This window comes from Mesocricetus auratus, unplaced genomic scaffold (genome assembly GCF_017639785.1).
Source record: "Mesocricetus auratus isolate SY011 unplaced genomic scaffold, BCM_Maur_2.0 Super-Scaffold_100019, whole genome shotgun sequence".
Classification (NCBI taxonomy): domain Eukaryota; kingdom Metazoa; phylum Chordata; class Mammalia; order Rodentia; family Cricetidae; genus Mesocricetus; species Mesocricetus auratus.
This window is the reverse complement of record NW_024429200.1, coordinates 4,044,472-4,059,157: the sequence shown is the minus strand read 5'-3', so window position 1 is coordinate 4,059,157 and position 14,686 is coordinate 4,044,472. Positions and strand designations below refer to the sequence as shown.

Sequence of the window (14,686 nt, the reverse complement as noted above, 5' to 3'; positions counted from 1 at the left end):
CTGGACCAGATGTTCTTTTTAATTCGACCTTATTCCCTGTCTAGGGGAAAGGACCTTGGGGAATTTTCCACTGAGGCAACCTTCTGAGTCTCAAGGGGGGGCGGTATTGAGGTTTTTCACTACCCTAAAGCATTTCATGAATGAAGCTGAGTACTCCAGCTTTCCAGGGACTGTTTGATTCTTTCTTTTTTTTCAGGTTCATAACTTATTGTACAAATTGAGTATTACATGATGAGTTGACATCAGCTTCTTCAGGCATGGGACTTAACAGATGAGATTAGACATTTCAAAATCCACTCACGATGCTTTCACAGCTGGAGTTTTTTTTTTTTTAGGCCTTAACTTGAAGTATAAAACCAACAAAACAATGCCTCCATATGTGGTCAGTACACGATTCATCCTACCTGTGAGAGTGTAAGAGCTGAAATGCTTTTTAATACCAGTGAACTAGAATTGGCTATCACTTTCTGCACCAGTCATGACTTCAGTCTTAGCCCAAACCACAAATTCCGCAGCTGATGTCCTTCAACAGACCCAACTACCAGCTAGGCTCAACCGGAAGAACGGTCTGTTTGATTCTTTGTGGGTCAGTTTTTCCATAACACTGGCTTTAGAGGCATCTGACACCACACTGTGTGGGTTACTTCTAGGATCTGTTTTTATTTATGTGTGTCTGGGTGTGAGTTTGTGCATGTGCCATATGTGAGCAGGTACCTGAGGATTTCAGGACCACTTGAGCTAGAGTGTTACAAGCCATTGTAGACCTTTCAGGTTGGATGCTAGGATCCAACCTCAGGTAGCATCTTAGTAGCATTTTGCTGTGGTTTTCATAAGATTTAAATGAGCCTCCAGCTCCCTTAGAGTGTTCCCCAGGGACTGAATTTAATAACCAACCTGAAATAATGACAGGGTGAAAATCTACCTGAAAAGTTTAGATGTTGGGCCTCTGGGAGATTAGGACTAAGCACAGTCTTTGGCGTGCAATCTCCAGGATTGAGCATTAGAAGAAAGGTGAGAAACTGAGTCAGGACTTCCGGCAAGGCCATTACAGGTGTGCACACTAGACCCTCCAGAGAAGGGAAACGAAATACACCTCTTTTCTGTGAAATGTATCCACTCTGTGTTGTGATAGTGTTGTGGCTCCCATGAAGTCCAGGCTGGACAGAAACAGTCACATGATTTTTTTTTTTTTTTGGTGAGGAGTCATGGATAAAATGTGTATCCACCCCTAAGGGGACATTGACAATAGGCTGAAGACACGATATCACCCAAGTCTATTTTAGTGAGCTGCTGAGATTATTGGAGTTACATCAGGATGGATGACATATTACTTAAACGTCTATAGGCAAGAAGCTTGTTACAGGAATATAGGCAAGAAGCTACTTAAAGGACTGTTGGAGAGGGATGCTTACGGGAGTAGAGGTGAAAGATCACTTGCAGGAGTATGGGTATGGGTGCATGGTTGTTTAAAGAAGTATGGATGAGGGGTTTCTTACAGAAATAAGGGTGAGGAATCACCTACAGGAATATGGGTAAGAGGTGACTATAGGAGTGTGGGTGAGGTATTGTATGACAGTGCAAGGCAGTACAGTATTCATGCTGAGGCTATTTTGGGTTTGACTAATATTTGATCTCCTTGAGGAGAAGCCTTGTGGAAAATTTCCCAACTCTATTCTAAAGGAACTCAAAGTCAAGATGCCCCAAGATGTCCCAGCTGATTTATCAAAGCTTCTGTTAAACTTCCTGCTTAAGCAGAGCACTTCCTCCAGCTAACTGCATATCTCAGCTTCTGTTAAACTTACTTGCATAGAACTACCCTTACCCCACCCTCAGGAAAATGCTATTTTTTCTCAAGACAGGGTTTCTCTGTGGCTTTGGAGACTGTCCTGGAACTAGCTCTTATAGAACAGGCTGGTCTCGAACTCACAGAGATCCGCATGCATCTGCCTCCTGAGTGCCAGTATTAAAGGCCACCACCACCCGGCTAAGCGATTATCTTATCTTTTGTTGAACTGCTTGCTTACTTGAAGTCTCCTCTTCCCCCAGCTGCCAAGTTAGATGTGAGGATGTGGTTTCTGCCTTCAAAAATTCCTTGCTCTGGGTACTTGGTGCTAAACTTGGATCCCTAATACCTACCTGGGTGTAGTCTCAGCTGACTGGAATAAAGATGTTCAGTTGACTAAAAACTATTTCTGAGTGGTCATGTCTGGTGGGCACCTCATAGCAAATGCTTGCAATGGTATAGGTAATGGTTATTTACAGAAGCATGGATTGATGGGCAATATCCTTCTGATTGCTGTGAATACATGTTTCTCTTATTGGTTGATGAATAAAGTTGTTTCCGTCAAATATAAACAGGTATAGAGAAAGGTAGTAGGTGGAGTCAGGGAGATGGCCATATAGCTACCAAGAAAGCAAGAGACCTGGGCATCACTGGTAAGCCAAGACCACGCGGAGATACACAGAGTAATAGAAATGGATTAATAATTAAAAGAGAGACAGCCAATAAGAAGCCTGAGCCATCAGCCAAACAGTTTATAATTTATATAAGACTCTGTGTATTTATTTGGGACTAAATGGCTACGGGACCAGGCGGACAAAAACTTCTGTGTACGTGTGGCGTCCTAACATTTGTCAAGCCACATAAAACCTGACAAAAGCTTAAAAAGGGTTCTGAATGCACAGAAACGGAGCTGTGGTGGGCTTCCTAGTCTCAAAGTCTCATGCAGGCCATGGTACAGAGACACTGTGGCATCAGGCTTGAACACAGCATGCTGCATGGCAGATTTAGCTTTTACTCATACTGACAAAAAAAGGTTTATGGGCAGTATCCAATAAGCTGCTTGATGGCAGCATGGACCAGAGTTGAGGTGTTGAGCACAGCTCCCAAAACTGGCAGTAATATACCCCCACCATGTTGGAAAGCAGCCAAAACCTCCGTTTTCATCCCAGCCATGCAGTTTATCAGGATAAAGCCTCATGTGGTCAGGTAAAGATACAGTAAAGACAGATTCAGAGGGGAAAAACTATAAAGGGCTTATGGTGTGTTTACAAACATGCATATGTGGGAACACCAGACCTTGAGCAGAGACCCACTTCCCCTTCTGCCTGGGAGTAGGCAGCTGTAAGACAATGTTTACTAAAAACATGTTTACTAAAAACAATACAATGCCTGGGGGCATTAAGTTCCTGGAAAGGGCCTGCCCACAGAAACCACCCTGACCTCGACCTTGTCCAAAGACTAACCACCTCTTCTGCCACGCCCAGATCAGTTTCTGGGGTCAGAGCAGAACCAGCCAGGGGAGAGGAGAGAGCAGAAGCTTCTCTGGTGGGAGCCTTTCTTAGGAAGTTTTCTTGAACCTTTTTGGGGCCTGCTTAAAGTTTTCTTTACATCGTTGAACGAGTCTCTGTGTTGTCAATCCCCGACACCCTCCACACGTTCTCGGACACAGGCCGTGCAGCAGACGCAACATGCATAGGCTTGGGAGAGAAAAGAAAAGGGATAGAGAAAGCCCTTTAAAAAGAAATAGAGTAGCTGGGTGTGGTGGCACACACTCTTAATCCCAGCACTCAGGAGGCAGAGGCAAACTGGTCTCTGTGAGTTCGAGGCCAGCCTGGTCTACAGAGTGAGTTCCAGGAAAGCCAAAGATACACATAGAAACCCTGTCTCAAAAACCCAAAAAATTAAAAATGAAAGTGAAAGAAAATGGAACAATTCAAAAGAGCCTTGTAAAGATAGAAAATACACAAGAGTCTGGATACTGTATGCTATTGTGTTGTCTTTGAATTGTTTGAGCAACAGCTGCTAAAAGACATTGAAGGGACCAGACCCCCACCCAGCCCCCTGCTTTAGCAGCCGTACCAGGCTGCAGAAAAGACTCAGCAAGACATAGGCCTCTGACTCAGCACATGTTGCTGAATTTCCGACCTGACCTTGCTTGACCTGCCCCAGTCACTAGGAAGATAGATGTACTCCACATGCAAGGAACCAATCAGAAGTTAGCTGGCAGTCTCTGGATGTGCTTTACAGTAACAATGGCATAACAGTAGCATACAGAGCACAGCAACCACCCTGGGAGGAACTATAGGCCATAGTAACCCATTGATCAATCAACTCAAGACAGGTTCACCGAGCTCAGAAGTGCATCAATCCTGAGACTGTTGTGGACCACTAGACACTCCCCTTGCTCTTCCCCAATAAAATCCCTGCCTCTCGGTCTCTCTGGATCCTTCTCGGGAACTGAGGTAACACAGTTAACTCGTTAAACAATAAAGGACTCTTTGCTTTCGCATTGGGATGGTGATTTTGGGGTTCAGAATTTGGGTACAGCAACATTTGATTATAAATGCTACCGAATTAACCCAACCTATATATTTTGAAAATGCCTTGACTTCAAAATTTAAGTCTAAGGATGTGTTACTTTGGAAAAGAGGTTCTGCTTTTGTTTCCACAGAAGATGAATAGCTATGGATTTCTTCCAGACTAATAAATAAGGTTTGATCAAACAAGACCTCCTGAAGCAGTGGCCCAGGTGATCCAACAATCCAGGTGGCCACTGGAGATGATCCAACCTCACAAACACTGCTCAGAACAATTTTGAGGTGTCTAGCTAAGATGATCCAGCCTCACAGACTACTCTAGCAAGGACTTGAAACAAGCCCTGTACTTTCGCATTATGCTGAACAAAAATGGCACCACTTGACAGTTAACCCAAAATTTTCTTTTCAGGATCCCCTAAAGATGCCATTGCCCCCAGACAGCAGGAAGTAACTTTAAGAACTTGATGCCTCCATTCCAAAGAGATGGTGTGGGTGGTTTTTGGTCACTCATTGGATATTTGTCATTGTTTAGGGAGACTGTTTACAAAATGTTGTTGGCTCATGTCAGGAAGAAAGTTGAAGAAAGGGGTCTAGATTCAACATTTTTCTTTTGGAAAAAAAGGGGATACAGATATGATAGGATAAAAAGGGTAGATTATTGAATCTATTCTGAAAAGAAAACAGAGAGGACATGTTGGGGAAGTCCTGTTATTTGCCTGTGCATTTGTCAATAAAGTACTGTCTGGCCAATAGAAAACCTAGATAGGAGGGACTAGGAGTCCGAGGAGGATTCTGGGAAGGGGAAACACAAGAGAGTCAACATGGGACACCATGGGGGTAGGACGCCGGGAACTATTCTCCGGTAAGAAACATACTTAGATTAACAATTATGGGGTAATTACTTAAGGCAGAGCTAGCCAGTAAGAGACAAACAAGGCCAACAGCTTCATAATGAATATAGCCTCCTGTGTGTTTATTTGGGACTCATGCGGATCTAGAACCAGGCTGGCGCGGCAGAGCCCAGGCGACTGGCTGGGGATAAACCAAAGCGGCTAGCAAAAGAAAAAGCTTCTCTTAACAAGGACATAAATATGATAAGATGAAAAGGTAGATTATTGCCGTGCGTTGGTGGCGCACGCCTTTAATCCCAGCACTCAGGAGGCAGAGGTAGGCGGATCTCTGTGAGTTCAAGGCCAGCCTGGTCTACAGAGCGAGTTCCAGGGCAGCCTTCAAAACAATATAGAGAAACCCTGTCTTGAAAAACCAAAAAAGAAGAAGAAGAAGAGGAAGAGGAAGAGGAGGAAGAAGAAGAAGAAGAAGAAGAAGAAGAAGAAGAAGAAGAAGAAGAAGAAGAAGAAGAAGAAGAAAGGAAATAATAAAGTATTTTCTCTGAATTTGTCAAATGCAAATGGACTAGATATTTTCTCTGAACTTGTCAAATGTGTATACTGTGAATATTTATTATATGTAGTTTTCTTATGTTAATAGTTTTTCTTTTTATATTAGACAAAAAAATGAGAATTGTGGTGATATATCACTAATGATTTATAAATGCTTGAGGATTCAGAAAGCAAAATTAGCCTCAAGCTATAGAAGTCAGGCATTGGGTACACACCTTTAATTCCACCAAATGGGAGGTAGAGGTTGACAGATCTTTATTAGTTCAAGGCCACACCGAGCTACAAAAAATAGGTCTAGTCCTAAGGAGAAGCAGTTCACACAAAGATGATTTCAGCACTTGGGATCACACACCTTTAATCCCAGGACTCATGAGAGGTGTTTAAGACAGAAACAGAGTCTCAGAGCTGGCATTCATTCTCCAGCCACATTGAGGACAGGAAGACATTGAAGTCTCAAGAGTCTCTAGTCACACTGAGGAGAGCATAGCAGTTTGAGTAATTCTGAGGAGCAGGGAAGTTGAGAGCAGTTTGAGGATCGCCCCCTTTGGTCTGAGCTGAGGTATAGGTAAGAGCTAGTGACTGGCTGCTTTTCTCTTCTGATCTCCAGGTTGAAGCTTGAACCCCAGTATCTATTGTGTTACACAACAGGCCCAAGTCCTAGTCCAAACCTTGTGTTGAATGTCCCTGAGCCTCGTGGCCTGGTGGTGGCTTATGCCTTTAGCCCCAGCAGAGGGAGGAAGAAGCAGATCTCTGAGTTTGAGACCAGAGTAAGCTCTAGGACATCCAGGGCTACACTGAGAAATTGTACCTTGGGAAAAAAAGGAAGGAAGGAAGGAAGGAAGGAAGGAAGGAAGGAAGGAAGGAAGGAAGGAAGGAAGGAAGGAAGGAAGGAAGGAAGGAAGGAAGGAAGGAAGGGAAGGAAATCCCAGAGCCTAGCCACCACTCAGACTGGACTGGCTAGTCAAAGTCTCAGGCGTGTCTTTGAACTAAAGTGTCTATATATTAGTTACTTTCCTATTGCTGTGATAAAACACATTCCAAAGGCAACACACACACACAAAATGAAGGCTTATTGGGGGCTTATGGTTCCAAAGGGTCATGTAGACAGAGTTTCTGTTCTGCCTGGACCCACAGCCATTTAGCCACAAATAAACACACAGAGGCTTCTATTAATTATAAACTGTTTGACTGATGGTTCAGGTTTCTTATTGGCTAGCTCTCTCTCTCTCTCTCTCTCTCTCTCTCTCTCTCTCTCTCTCTCTCTCTGTTTCTCTCTCTCTCTTTGGTTTTTTAAGATAAGGCTTCTCTGTAGCTTTGTAAACCAGCCCTGGCCTCACAGAGATCCGCCTGCCTCTGCCTCCTGAGTGCTGGGATTAAAGGTGTGCCCCACAAATGCCCAGCTTTGGTAGCTCTCTCTTAATTATTAACCCATAACTATTAATGAAAGACCCTGGCACCGAAGCACCAAAGAACCGGGGCCAGACCACTGGATGCAAATGTAAGAGGTGATTTATTGAGTACACAGGCACCTGCAGATGCTACTGCAACTCGGGTGCAGAGCATACGGGGCTTGCAGGGAGCACAATATTTATAGAGTTTTAATGGTTACATAAGTATCAGCATAGCAATAGGCATTTCATTGGCTCATCTTGGGGGCTGGGGTAGTTCCCACGGACTAAGTTTCCTGGTACTAGCTCATGAAAGACCCCGGCACGATTCAGCAATTATTATCCGGGTCCCATGACTATTATGGTGATCATAGACACAACTGGGGGCAGGGATAGTTGCCAAGGACTAGGTTTCCTGGTATTACCACATGAAAGACCCCAGCACGCTTCAGCAATTATCCAGGTCCCATGACTGCTCTGGTGACCACAGACATCCTGTTTGACATCCTGTTTGAGGTGCCAGCTGGGCGAGGCACCTGGTCTAGGTTTTTCCATTAGGCAACTGCTTGGCCTTGTTTTTCTTTTCCTAGGGGACCCTGGGTAGGGGTCTTTCATTAATCTTTGTATTTCTACATGACCTGATCTTACCTAAGAATGCCCTGCACTTCCTCTCTTCCCAGTAGCTAAATGGTGTCCCCCTGGTGGCTTCTCTCTGCCTCCTCTCCCCAGCATTCTCCTTGTCTGGTAGCCCCGCCTATGCTTCCTGCCTGGCTACTGGCCAATCACTGTTTTATTCATTGACCAATAAGAGAAACCTATATGCAGAAGGACATTCGACCATCAGGTCAGAGTCCACAATGTTAGAACAAAGACAGGGCACCAGGAGCTGGTGAGAGCTTACATTTTGAACTGCAAGCAGGAGTGGGGGAGAGATTGTCTGAAGGCACGCTTCTCTTGGAACCTTAAATCTGCCCCCAGGGACAAACTTTCTCCATCAGGGCCGATGGGAACGGGCAAAAGCACCTTGTCTTAAGTGCTGCCATTTTGACTTCAGACTCCATCTTACCTATAAGGGTGAGACAAAATTCAAGTTCCTAGGCCCCCTCTAAGTGACAATAAATAGTTCACCAAAACATACCTGCTCCTAACAACAAAGTCTGTTGCTAACAGCAAAAAGAACAAATGAATCTAATTGGCTGGACATTCTGTGTCTGCTGACAAGGACGGAGCACATAGGGAAAGCCCCCTAACCCCTGAATCCTGATTGGTGAAAATTGCAACTGTTGCTTGGCACAGGCGTGTTTATGGTATTGCACTTACTAACCTCTGATTCTGCCCCAACTCAGGGCTGCCAGGAGAAACTAGGCCCCTGAGTGTTTGTCCTGCAACCCTGATCCATCATCGGCCCTGTTATGATATTATGATATTCAACAAGATGGATGATAACAGGCCCTGCTTTTTAATTTATTTATTTATTTTTGGGGGGTTTTTCAAGACAGGGTTTCTCTGTATTGGTTTGGAGGCTGTCCTAGAACTCACTTTGTAGACCAGGCTGGCCTCAAACTCACAGAGATTCACCTGCCTCTGCTTCCCGAGTGCTAGGATTAAAGATATGTGCCACCACTGCCCGACAACAGGCCCTGCTTAACGAGTTGATTTATTAGGACTTTGAAGCCCATAAGTGTTGTCTCTCTCCTTCCTTGTGGGGCACAATGGACATGGGTGTAGCAAGGCCACATGTTCTAATCGTCCCCAAACAGTCAGTGCTGAGAACCAAGTATTTAAGTGAATGAGACCCCTGGAGGACATCTCACTAAAACCACAACAGTGCCAAATATCCATTGCCCATCATGAATGGTTTGACAGTAAAAAGAGTTATAATGATGTGTGATAGAACTGATGTTAGAAAGGATTTATTAATAAACTTTGCATAGGAGACATTAAGTCACACAAAATAGAATTTAGCTAAGGAAGCGCTACCTCCATAATAACTCAAAGATAAGCACAATGCTAACCAGGTTTATTAGAGATACGTGAAGTTTAAGATTGCTAGGATTGGGGCTGGAGAGGTGACACAGAAGTTAAGAGCACTGGCTGCTCATCCAAAGGACCCAGGTTCAATTTCCAGCACCCACATGGCAGCCCACAACTGTCTGTAACTCCAGTTCCAGGATCTCACAGACATGCAGGCAGGCAAAACACCAAATGCACATCAAACAAAAATAAATCATTAAGTAGGATAGGGCTTTTGAAATTGTTCATGCTGGGTGGTGGTGGTGTACACCTTTAATCCCAGCACTCAGGAAGCAGAGGCAGGAGGATCTCTGTGAATTCGAGACCAGTCTGGTCTAAAAGAGCTAGTTCCAGGACAGCCTCCAAAGCCAAAGAGACACCCTTTCTTGAATGAATGAATAAATAAATAAATAAATAAATAAATAAGAAAGAAAAAATTGTTCACAAGGATTGACTCGACATTTTAGGTTTCATAACAAAAGGAGATAACTCCGATTTACAACCAGCCATTAGGTCCATCTTTCTATCAGAGAACAGGCCTCATTATGGGCAATTGAAGGGGCAGGACAAGATGACAACCATCTTGAAGTCCTGGTCCTGGCTTGCCATTAAAGCCCCAAGTTCTCTTACGAAAAGCATAATTGGGCCAGGCAGTGGTAGCACACACCTTTAATCCCAGCACTGGGGAGACAGAGACAAGTAAATCTCTGTGAGTTCAAGGCCAGCCAGGGCCTTGCAGGACAGCCAGGGCCTCACAGAGAAACCCTGCCTCAAAAAACAAAAAACAAGCAAGCAAGCAAACAAAAAAGCACAATTCTTCCAGAAGGGCAAGATGGCTTTACCAACTATTTGAAAAGAACAACACTAGTGTGCTTAAAAATAATTCTGGCTACATCATCGCTGTGTAAATCTCCCATCTGCCTGAGTGGCCTGGCTTGCAATCTCCTGTCTCTATTTAAATCGTTCAAAGTGTGAGCTGGCATTGGGACCTGAAGCAGCCTTAAGGATAACAGCACATGTGGAATATGTAAGCCTAAGGTCTGCATAACTGGTTAAGATTTACTGTTCAATACTGGCTCCCTTTGGGTATTTTAGCTAGGAGTCACATGATACTGTTAAAGAGCACTTTCCTTTATTAATCTCTAATGGAGCAGAGTGATTTCTCAATGGGGAAACATATTAATTCTATGACACTAATAACCGTGTGAGCAAAGTGTGTGCATTGAGCCTGTGCCAAGCACATGAGGGGCGTATGGTCACTGTGCTTTGAGCCTGTCCTCTTCACCTGGATTGAACAGTGTGCGGGTAGATATTTAACAACTGTCTTACTGGGTACAAAAAGTTCATGTGTTTGTTGGCTGATCTCCATGATGTAAATATTTCCACCATGACCCATTTTACACTAGCAACAGTTTAATAACCAACTCAGAAGCACCCCGGAAACTCAGGAACTGGCTGTCCACAGTGCTGTCTGAAGCTCTGAGCAAAATGTGGTTCCCTTCATCACCCAGTTTATATTTCTACTCCCTCTTTTTTTGCTTGTTTGTTTGTTTGTTTGTTTGTTTGTTTGTTTTTCAAGACAGGGTTTCTCTGTATTATTTTGGAGGCTGTCCTGGAACTCGATCTGTAGACCAGGCTGGCCTTGAACTCACAGAGATCCGCCTGCCTCTGCTTCCCGAGTGCTGGGATTAAAGGTGTGCACCAAACCACCACCCAGCATGAACAATTTCACCAGCACCAGACTCCTCTTCTTAACAGCATAGAAATTCTGTCACCTTCAAAGAAACTCCTATCCACAGTCATAAATATGCTTCTGCACCTGGGAGGCAGAGGCAAGCAGATCTCTGTGAGTTCAGCCTGGTCTACAGATCAAGTTCCAGGACAGCCTCCAAAGCAATACAGAGAAACCCTGTCTCGAAAAAGCAAAAAAAAAAAAAAAAAAAGTCACTTTTTATATAGACATGGCATCTTTTGCACATGTAGCTACCTGTTGCCATGCCGCCAACTCCCATGCCAGTAACTGAGACAGCATGCCTTCCCCCTTATCATCCTCCTCTGGGATGTTCAGGTTCTCTGCCTTGGGGTGATTGTTTGCTTCTTTGTGGTTTTTGTTGTTATTATTTTTATTTTTATATGCGTTGGTGCTTTCCCATGGGTGTCAGGTCTTCTGGAACTAGAATTATAGACAGTTGTGAGCTGCCATGTGGGTGCTGGGAATTGAACCCAGGTCCTCTGAAAGAGCAGTTAGTGCTCTTAACCACTCAGCCATCTCTCCAGTCCTTTTGGTTTTTTTGTTTTTGTTTTTTTTTTTTTTGGTTTTTTTTTTGGTTTTTACGAGACAGGGTTTCTCTGTGTTGTTTTGGAGGCTGTCAGTCCAGCCCAGCCTCGAACTCACAGAAATCCGCCTGCCTCTGCCTCCCGAGTGCTGGGATTAAAGGTGGGCGCCACCAACACCCGGCTGATTTTTTGTTTTTTTAATTTTGGTTTTGATTTTTGTTGTCATCTTTGTTTTTTCAAGACAGGTTTCACTATAGCTTTGAAGCCTGTCCTGGTACTAGCTCAGATAGACCACTCTGGCCTTGAACTCACAGAGATCCGCCTGCCTCTGTTTCCTGAGTACTGGGATTAAAGATGTGTACTACCACCGCCCGGCTGTTCTTTTTGTGTTTGTTTTGCTTTGTTTTTTTGAGATAGGGGTTTCCTTATGTAACCCTGGAACTTACTTTATAAACCAGGCTGGTCTCGAACTCACAGAGATATATCCACCTGACTCTGCCTCCTGAGTGCTGGAATTAAAGACATGTGCCACCAACACCCAGCCAGCCCTATTTGCTTGTTTATTTTAGCTTTTTTGTTTGGTTTGGTTTGGTTTTTTGTTTGTTTGGTTTTTAAGACAGGATTTCTCTGTGTAACTTTGGAACCTGTCCTGAAACTCACTCTGTAAACCAGGCTGGCCTCGAAATCACAGAGATCTGCTTGCCTCTGCCTCCTAAGTGCTGGGACTAAAGGTGTGCACCACCATGTCCTGCAGTGAAACTCACTTTTCCCACTTGAGTCATCTGTCTGGCTGACTGAACTCTCCTGGAGACTGAATTCACATTGCTTTCCTGTGTTCTGTTCTGCAAGCACAGTAATGAAGACAGGATTGCAAGGAGACAGAAGGGGTTCCCTCCCAGATTGCTGTTTCTCAGAGCAAGCACAGTGCAAAGATTCAGACTGGGCTGGTAACAGTGCTGCCTACAACCTAGCTGCTTAGTCAAGTTTGGCCTTGCACACAGGGCAACATTTGACAGGAGAGTAGAATAGCAAGCTAGAAGGAATTTCTTCCTTTGAATAATTGAAAAGTAGAGTTATAGATTTACCTTGGGGCCACATTCTATGAAAGAGAACTAAACTGGATACAGTTCAAACCCATGAGGGATGGCGAGATATCCCAGTAGGTAAAGGTACTTGCCACCAACCTGACAAGCTCAGACGGATCCCCAGAGCCTCATATTGGAAGAACAGAACCAATCCCTCCCTGCAAGTTGTCTCTTTGGTCCTCATGGCAAACTGTAGCATGTGCAGGCTCTCTCTCTCTCTCTCACACACACACACACACACACACACACACACACACACACACATACATGTGTGCACTCTGGCTCCAAATAAATAAATAATGTGCTTAAAAAATTAAATGTCTGTCTCAACAACTCACTATGCCTTGACAAAAATTGCTTTATAACGGAATCATAGAACAACATCAGCACTAATTTTTATAAATATATAGGTACTTATCTATATTGTTGGATGTCTTCCGATTACTTATGGTGCTATACAAACTCATACAGATAGGGTAGCTTCAGCAATAGAAATTTTCTTGTTTGCAGACTATAGAGACTGACAAGCCCCAGTTGAAGACTCTGGTCAATTACGCCTCTGGAAGTTTCTCTTTTTGGTTTCCCTCAGGCCTCACCGGGCCTTTCTTTGATGCTGGCAAGTATGGAGAGGATGTAAGCTCATTTCTGTCTTCCTCTTTTGAAGGCACGGATATATCGGAATCAGGGCTTGAGACGTAATAAGCAAACACATTGGATTTTGTCTGACATATTAACGTTTCTGTTGCTGTGAAGAAACACCGTGACCCAAAGCAACTTGGAGAGAAAATGGGTTTACTTCATCTTGCCACTCTCATGTCGCATTGCATCAGTGAGGGAAGTCAGGGCCGGACCTCAAGGCAGGAACTGAGGCAGACGCCATGGGGGAGCTTGGCTTACTGGCTTGCTCAGCTTAATTTCTTACACAACCCAGGACCGTCTGCCCAGGGCTGGCACTGCCCAGAATGAACCGAGCCCTCTCACGTCAACCGTTAAAAGTCAAATGCCCCGTAGACTCTCCTGCAGCAATCTGATGGAGACTTTTCCTCAACTGAAATTTTCTTTTCACAGATGGCTCTAGTCTATACCAAGTTAAAAACAACAACACCAAAAACCAACAACCAGGACTTTTTGTCCCAGTCCCTGGCAGCCTTCTACTGTCCTGAAAGACAGATATGAAGGGAGAATATTTTATTCTAATACATCTTTGACCTTGATGGCTGCCAGAGAGGCTTCGACCAAATCCTTGGAATTTCCTGAGTGATAGCTGTGTACACAGAATGTCCTCTGTTATTCATGTTAAGCCTGAGCATGAGCTACTGAGATAGCTTTTTCAAAGTAACACCTTGTCTCCAGAAGGCTCAAGGCTGACAAGGAGGGAGGACCTCCCCCTCCCCACCACCTCCGTAAAAGGAGGACTAGAAATGGACTCCGCCTGGACAAAGATTTGAGCCCTCACACCTGTGTAACAAAGGCTCCATAAAACCTATAACTGATGGGGTTAGGAGAGCTTCCGAGTTGGCTTGGTACCCATGGCTTGCTCAGCCTGCTTCTCATAGAACCCAGGACCACAAGTTCAGGGATGGCTCCACCCACAATGGGCAGGGCCCATGAGCAACCACGCACCTCCCGTTCCTTGCTTGCCCAGCTCCATTAAGCAGTCCTTGAGATTTCATCTTTGTACAGGCAGTCACCATGGCAGCTGCAGAACGTCCCGTGCAGAGAATACAGGGGCAGAGACAGTAGCCCCATATTTTAATGTTCTGTCTAGCATGGCACATTTCATTGACTTTTGTTTGCATCATAATTGAAGCAGTGCACCCTTTGGGGGAAAAAAGGACCCATTTAAAACATTTGGACATTGGTATGGACTGTGATGAGTGGCAAAAGCCTCTTTTCAGTATTTGAACAGGACATGGTCACTAGAAATATCAGACTTGGTGGGTCCTGTTTCTGGAATCCCACTTATGCCAGTGTATTTATCTGGAGAAATGCAACTTGTCCTAATGCGACAAAAAGGAGACCTTTGGCTCAAGTCACATATTCAGCTGAGGCTAATGACGTTAAATCAACAAGCTGCATCACCGCAGGAACAAATTGGTGCTCTGTGGATAGTGCAACAAGCCTCTTGTTCATATTTTTATCATGCTACATGTGTAACATCAATGATTGTGCCTAATGTATCTGTGCAAGTGCACTTTCTAAA

General features: G+C 44.3%; 1 pseudogene; it reads right to left on the bottom strand.

Moving 5' to 3' along the window:
* Positions 1-297: 297 nt before the first annotated feature.
* Positions 298-480, bottom strand: LOC101826993 (annotated as a pseudogene).
* Positions 481-14,686: the final 14,206 nt, after the last annotated feature.